We start from the raw sequence: 8,118 nt of genomic DNA on the forward strand, positions 1-8,118 counted from the left end.
GGATGTCATTTAATCCAGTGTGGAGGCCAGAGCTGCACTCCTGGGCCTCCCTCACCATGCCAGGGGGTACAGGGGGACAGGCAGCCAACACCATCAGTGCTTCCTCCCCTCAGCACACCAAAATTGAGCTGTTTCCACCCATCCAGGTCACACTGGTTTAGCCAATCCTTGCCAAAGCTGTGGAAGAGGCCCCCTCTCCTCAACAAGGACATACACACACCAACAAAGATGCCTTTTCTCAGTAGTATGAATCCCGTGGGTGATCCCCAGGGCCGCAGAAGTCCCAGAGGACACGGTGTGTCACCTCCCATGAAAAGGTGGCAAGAGGGATGCAGCTGCAGCCTCACCTCTGGACTCCCAGCACCACTTGGGAAGTGTTATTTTGGGATATCACCTGAGCTTGTTGTCCCAGCACAAAATCGTGGGTGGTAGAGGCCGGTGCTGTGGAGCTTCCCTCCAGGTGTGATGGGGCTGATCAACCCCAAGCTCAAGTCCCCAAATGCTTTGCCCTTCCTCCTTCCTTTCAGTGGTAGAAAGGCAGATCTTGCAGTGCAAGAATTTGCAGGAAAACAGGTTCGAAGGCATGTCAGGGGTGGAGAGCCAGCTGGGGGGTTTGACCCTAGGGCATTTTGCAGGGTCATTGCAGCAAGGGGAGGTCCCTGAAATGTGGAGCTGTCAGGGGACGTCTGTCAGCAGGGAGGTGCAAGAGAGATTTCCCCAAAGATGTTTTGCTGTTTCTTCTTTTCCCTGCACACAGGCGACTTGGAACTTGCATTTTAATTCCCTTAGTGGCCAGCAGCACTGGAACTCCAGCACTCAGCCATTAGCACTTGTATTGGGATGGTATTGGAGAATACGTAAAACCAGGTAATTGCATAAATGGCTTTTTTGGATGCCAGCAAGTGCCTCAGACCCTTGAGGAGTGACATTTTACAGGAGTGGATGGGAGAAAAACAGCAATGACAGCACAAAACCCAAAGCCACAGTGTTTCTGAGAGGAGCCTGGGAGGCAACAATAATTTCCTGAGCTTTCTGGCCAGTTGGCCCTGGTTGAACACAGCAGTGCCGGGAAACTGCATGATACAGTGCATTTTAGTAAGAAGTGGCACTTTTCCTGCCTGGCAAATCAAACCACAGAGGGCATTAGAGTCTTCATGGCATCTCTGCTCTTGGCAGCAAAAGGAACAAATAAGCAAAGCCACGTCAGGAGTGGATGGGTGGCTCAGGCAGAGAGAGAGAGAGAGAGAGAGGGGTGTCTGATCCCAGCCACCTGCGCGTGGCTCCAGGCTCTCCCTGCACTCTCAGAACACAGCAGCCACCCCACCACCCTCTGCAGAACATGGTGGCTCAGGGAGCTCTGGCCTCCTCCAGGCATCCCCTTAAAATAAACTCACTCCTGCAGGACCTCAGAACAAATCTGCATTTTTCTGTGGCCGAGGAACATGGTGTGTAAAGTTAATCCCCTGCTCCCAGATCCTGGGAGGCAATGGCATGCAGAAGTACAAGGTTAAAAAAATGCCTCTAGAACCAGTGGCTGGGAACCATAAATACCTTCCAGGCAGTCCTTAGGCACATCAGGAGATGTGCAAGCAAAGCAACTGGAATTTATAAACTTACATAATTAATTTTTCTTTGCAAGGAGAACAAACATTCCCATGTTCCAGCTCTTTTAGGGCCTTTGACAATTGGGCTCCTTTCTGTAAATATTGTTATGTAAGTTTATACATTTCAGTTAGTGCTTGTTCTAGCCTCTTCACAGCCCAAGGATGTTTTCACTCCAGTTTATTATTTCAGCTGTGGATAGATCATTTTGCCCTGGTGCATCTATAATGGGATTTAAATTAAGATGCTTGCGAGCAGCGTAACAGTAGTGAAATAGTGTCTGGAAAACATTGGTACATACCCAGGGAGAATGAAAGAAAGAAATTAGCTTTACATTGCAGCACTGGGTGAAGTGTTTGCACCCTTCCCCGCAGGGCAGGACAGGATTTCTCTGTCTGAAGACACAACCTGTGAAGGATGAGTGCTGTACCTGGGCTGCATTGCAGGGCTGCTGGAGACATGGTGTAATGGCCATGGATGCTTTTATTCCAGATCACGGGAGCACCTCTGAGTCATCCAACAGCCCTGTAACTACAGCGTGCTGCAATCAGAGCTGGCTGAAATGCTTAACCCCAATGGCTTAATCTCCAGCCATTGCAAATTAGTACAGCTCCATTAACTCCAGAGGACTATTTACATGGGGGAGGTTAAATGTGTACAGGATCAGGCACAAAACCTGCAGTGATTCTGTACGTAGGGCAGTGGTTTACTAATTTACAAGGCTAGATCTCATCTCTGCTGGTTTCTGAAATCTTATTTATTTATAGTGAGCACATCCATGTCAGAGGGATTTCTCTATCAAGCAGCATAAGGAAAATCCTTCATCTACTCCGATTATGTTGCTGATCCCAGTCCCTAATGCAGGAGATATCTTCCCTCCATGTCATTCTTCAGTAACCTGTAGCTATGAGGCTGGATATTAAAACTTGATATGTGGATTATTTCGTTTCCCTTTGTCCTGTTTTTTATTTCTGAAGTTTATCTGCAGATCCTACAATAACAGGAGAAAAGCTTTGTGATCTCCTTCTTTGATCTATTGTAATTCTGATGCGCCAGGAGCCACATCCCCACCCCGGGTGGCCTGGGAAGTCGTGAGTGTGTGTAAGTCAGCACTGAGGCACGGCAAATAGCCCGTGGCCTCTGGGGTGGCTTTTAAGAGCACAAGTACACCTGAAAAGGTTACAGGAGAACGCAGGTCCTGGGGGAGAGCAGGTGAGTCGTGAGCGCCTGGGGGGAAGCCATGGGCAGCTGGATGGTGCAGGACAGGGAGCTGGGAGGGAGGCCCCGGAGTGCTCTGCAAGCTGAGCACTGAGATGCTGGACAGGTCCCTGCACCCAGGGCTTGTAACAGCTGTCCTGACAGAGTGCCCAGAGAGCTGGCACAAATTCCCTTCTGGATAGAGCCTGATGAGTGCCTTGGAGGGTGCTCCAAAACAGCCCAGGTAGGTACCACACCAATGCTGCCACCATAAAAATGAGCCCGCCCTCTTCACCCTGGTTTTGGTGACCCTTCTGCTTCTGCCACCCAAAGAAGGAGCCCTCAGCCAGGGAGTGCCAGCCCCAGGCCCGGTGGCAAAACACTGTGTGCCTCTGCCACTGGTGTGCAGCTCCCGTGGGCTGAGCAGGATTTCACTCTGGTAGCAGCTGTGCCCAAAGCTGAGAGCTTTGCCCAATGGCTGGGAGTGTCTTGAAAAACCTCCTGCACACGGTGCTGGCACAGTTTCCTTTGCCACCCAGAATCAGCCAGCCTGAATGCCAGCACCCTCCCAGACAGAGGGCTGGTTTTAGCTGGAGTTGCTTTACCCAAGCTGGCACTGTGAGAGTCCAAGGCAGCCTCATCCAGGAGGTGCCTGGAATCAAGATGGTTTTAAAAAAATCTAAGTGACATGTGAGGACTGGCAGTTTTCCCTTATCTGGGATTTTGCTGGTGCTTAGAACTGCATCTACTGAAAAGTAAAAGCAAAGCAGAAGCAGTTTAGCTGAAGTGGGTCCTGTACATTTTTGAAGTATAAACACTTTTCTCACCTTTGAAGAGTCTTGGCTGCAGCTTCTTCAGTTTTGCAGCTCTTTGGGTCTTGCTGCAAAATGCTATGGGATGCCTCTTGAAGCGAGGCAAGGAGGGGAGCAAGGAGCTCATGTTCCCAGGACACAAGAAAAGATGGTTTGTATAGAGCAGGTGCCTTTTTGGCTTTTGCAAAATAATTACTGTCCAGTTTCTGCTACTACAGAAATTGAATTTCAAGTGGATTCTTCTCCATCCTCTTGGATCATGCAGTCTGCACTGCTGTGCCTGCCTTGTGTCTGCAAGGAAAAGTAGCCCCACATGGAGGCAAACAGTGCTAGTTACTGCAGCCTGTGTCTGGAAAAGGCAGGTACGTCCTTCCAGAGCAAGGAAACTGATTTTAATCCAAGCAGCTCAGGGAGTAATTATTCTTGTCAAATGCAAATCAATACCAGCACAGTGCAGCTCTGCCCACTGCTTGCAAATGACAGCACAAAACATAACAGAGGTAACTTTCTCCCTACAGTCTCTGTCCTGTCCTGCTTTGCCTGCAAGAGGAAAGCTGCAATGCTCCAGAAAAAAAAAGTGATGTTCTGAAGCACATGTGCCAATCTCTTCAACTTGAGTGGTTTTGCCAGTGCTGAACCTGCCAGCCACAACTCCCCCATCTCACCAAAGTACAAAAGCAGAGGGAGGTGGAGAAGAAGACCTCTGTAGCACTTCCTCTTGCTGTGCTGGTTTGCCTGTGTGTGGCAGGGGGAGAAGGCAGGAAAATGACTGTGAGGAGACCACTGAAATGTTGTGGTCACATTGCTGGCAAGCCTTGCTGACAGACCTTGCCTACCCTGGGAGAGGCTCTTTGCTTGTCTGAATTCCGGGCTCAAACATTTGGCTGGGAAAAAACAGGTTAATTCCTGGAGGAACTGAGATACTCCAGCTCCAATCGCATGTCACGTTTGCTTTTTTTGTTTTTTTCTTATCATTGCTGAAGTGCTCACATGCCACAGGAGCAATCTTTAGTCTCCTGTTATTATTTAATTTTTAACCTCTTATCTCCTGTTCTTATCCTCTTTGGTCGCAGAAGCACGCTCAGGTTAGTCCTGTGCTTTCCAGGTGTCCTCTAGCCACACCAATCTCTCCACAAAAAACAGGCAGATCGGTATCCTGGATAAGCTTTGGTCCAGCACAGAAAATTAATTCCAGCTGTCCTGGCCTTATGGAAGGGTTTTGACTCAGGAGAGCCAAGTGAATGTTCACAGGAGGGAGATGGGGAAGTGTTTCAGTCCCTGTGTGCCTGTAGCATTTTCAGCACAAGGGAGTGGGTGCACATTTTGGAGCAGGGGCTAAGAGACGCGGGTGCACCTTCTGGATACAGTGTGAGGGCTCTGGGACAAGCACTTCCATAATGCCAGTGACTGCCAGCCATGCCAGACTCACAGGAAAGGAGCTACTCCGTGTTTCTGAGGAGCTGGGTGCTGGTCCTTGTGCTGAGCTGCTGTGGGGGACGAGCTAGCCGCATTCACAAGGGTGGCTGTGGGCAGGTACCCGGGAATCCCGGCAACACACAGGGAAAATCCTGTGCCTGCTGCTTTCCCGTAGCTGGGGGAGGATGTGCCTGCAGCCACCGCGATGGCTCCGGGAGTGCTGGGATGTGGCTCCCCCGGGAATGCAGCACAGGGCCCCTGGGGCGAGTGCCCCACGGCCGCTCCCCTTCTCTCAGCACCTTGGCTCTGTCCCGCTCCTCTTGCTCTTGCTTTGCTGCAGGGACAGCAAGATAACCTTGAAGATTTTATAACCTGAATCTCATTCCTACTTCTCCTTCTCTCCTGGCAATGTACCAATTATTAATTAACAGACAAATGCTAGAAAAAAGGCCAATGTACATAAACGCAGCAGTCCCCAGGTCAGCTTTTATTACAGTGAACCCAAATACTGTGAATAAATAGCCTGGGGAAAAAAGCAGAAATTATTTTTAACTTGATAAAAAATGAGGTTTGAATATTTTTAAAAGATTCTCTTTTCTGGCTGTCATTCATGCCACGCTACCTTATGGAAAAACTCGGGCAACAAGAACTTGTGTCACCAAGTGACGTGACACCGATGCCCTGAACACACAACCTCCCAGTACCCAGCTCCTGGGAAATGTTTGGTGCTCTGCAACTCCCTGACAAGAGCTGCACACTGCATCTAATAATTTGCATCATGATGCTGAGTGAAGGTGCTGTTTTTGAATACGCAGGCAGAAAAGTTATTCCAGATTCAGGCCAAATTAAAGTTGCTGCAGTCAAAAGGATTTGCTCTCTTTCTCAGGAGGGGGAAAAAAAAGTGCAATGATTTACTGCTGGGTGTGTCACAAAGCTTGGCTTTACAGACCTGGAACATGAAAATCCTGCTGCTCCTTCCGTCGAAGCAAACTGCAGAACACCTTTAATCACACATTTTCCAAGCCTCCCTTGGTTTCATCCAAGCATGAGCAGCCATCCAGGAGAGGTTGTACAGCTGTGCTTAGATGTGATCCCTGCTGTCCTGCCCCATCCAGGACCTGTTAATTGGCAGCACCAGGTAAGAAACATCCCCGGGCTTAGGGCTTTGCCTGGCATGATGCATGGATTTGGATCCAGGCAAGGTTGTGTGGCCTGCTTGGGAGAGCAGGGCTGCAAAGTGAGCCTCGGCCTCACTTCCCCTGGGGTCTTTAGGGCGCGGCTGCTCTGAGCACAGCAGGGGCATCACAGTCAGGCAGTGGTTTGAAACATGCTGTGGGCAATGGCAACGTTGGTTCTGGGTATTTTCCTGCTTTCAGCTAGCTTTTGAGGCCTGGCTGCCAACTGGATCAAGGAACACATCTGGATTAAAGCACCTCCCCTCGTGAAGGTTTCCAAAGGCAGCCCCGTGACCAGCCGAGTCGCTGTGATTGCACAGGAGCAGGCACAACCTGGGTGTGGGACTGGAAGGAGGGAGAAATGTCTGTCCCCCAAAGGCAGCAGACCATTTCACCACTGACCAACCCTTATAAGCTTCAACATGTTTTTCCAGGCTCCTCAGCACCCAGTGTTACGAGATACACTGTTCTAGTTGATTTTTGGTTTTTGTTTGTTGTTTTTTTTTTTCCAGTTGATCTCAAAACATATCATTATGAAATCTCCTGTGCGGCGGAGCTGAGCTCCTGGCTGCCAGACACTCAAATCTCCTTTCAAACCCTTGTGTTACTTAATGGACAATGATGTTTGCCGATTTAGGGTAATTCCTGCCTTTGCTGTAATCTTCCCGCTCTGATGAAAAGGACAGCTTTACTCAAACGTGAAGTACATATATAAATATTTGAAGAGGGATGAAATATGCAACGTCTCTCCCAATGCACTGTGAATGGGGACGTTTCTTCCAGACTCCTGAGCTAAGATTGTAGAGCAGCTCCAAGAGACACAGCACATTTCCTATTGGCATCCAATATTGAACACACAGAGTATGGGGAGCTGGGGATGTGCTGTGGGTACTGATGCTGTTTCCCAAAACAGTTATATTTATGGCTGTGCACATCAGCTATTGAATCTTGGTGAAAATGAGTGGTGTAAAGTGGTAGTGAATAACGTGTATTTTCATGGATCACAGGGACATACTTACCCCTCCCTTTGCAATGAAAACAATTTTTAAGTGATTGTGCCAGGTGACATTGAGACAATTCCTTTGGTCGGGCCTCTCCTTATACTGGATTGAGTATGCAGGTGCTAAAAATAGAAACAAATGGCACGTGTTCGTTTTCATTCTGTGCAGGACGAAAAGCTGAGAGGTTCACAGTCCATGGGAACTGTAAATCTGTCTGCTGGTTGCTATTGATCTGCCCACGACAAGATGTGCTCTCTTTGCTGCAGCAGCACACCTATCAATGTTTTATTCCAGTCAGCATCCTGGGTTCCTGAGAGTTTCCTTTGGTTTGTTTCAACAGGGACGTCTGGCTAGGATTCGTAGGCTCATCAACCTACCAAGGAAGCAAACAACAACAACGAGGTTACTAATGAATGAGTCATGCATGATTTAGTACCAGCACTTGAAGGCAAATTTCCAAAATCGGAAAGTCTCACAAACTTCTTTACTAAGGGAAGCCTTGACAGCTTAAGCGACCCCTTTGCTTCTCCCTCCTGGACTCAGTAACAAAAGCTTTGAAGACTTCCACGAAAAGCTGAGCCAGGTGCAATCACCTGGCTTAAAAAGAAGAAACATTAAAAAGTGATGTGGCACGGCATTTCTCGGCGGGGCTGAGGGGTTTTCCTCTTTCGCTTGATGCCGTGTGGAAAGAAAACCGAAGGAAAACTGTCCTAAGGAAATGGCCGGCGACCCGCGGCGCCCACAGACGGACACACCGCCCGCTGCCAGCGCACCAGAGCTGGCACAGGAGCCAGGCGCCACCCGGGGCCACCTCCAGCAGGAGGGTGCCCGGTGTGGGGCCGTTTCCACAGGGAGGGAGCAGCACCTGGCGCGGCTGGAAGGCGAACAGCGGCAACGCAGCGGTGTCTGCCCGCT

Source organism: Corvus hawaiiensis, chromosome 3 (assembly GCF_020740725.1).
Source record: "Corvus hawaiiensis isolate bCorHaw1 chromosome 3, bCorHaw1.pri.cur, whole genome shotgun sequence".
Lineage (NCBI taxonomy): Eukaryota > Metazoa > Chordata > Aves > Passeriformes > Corvidae > Corvus > Corvus hawaiiensis.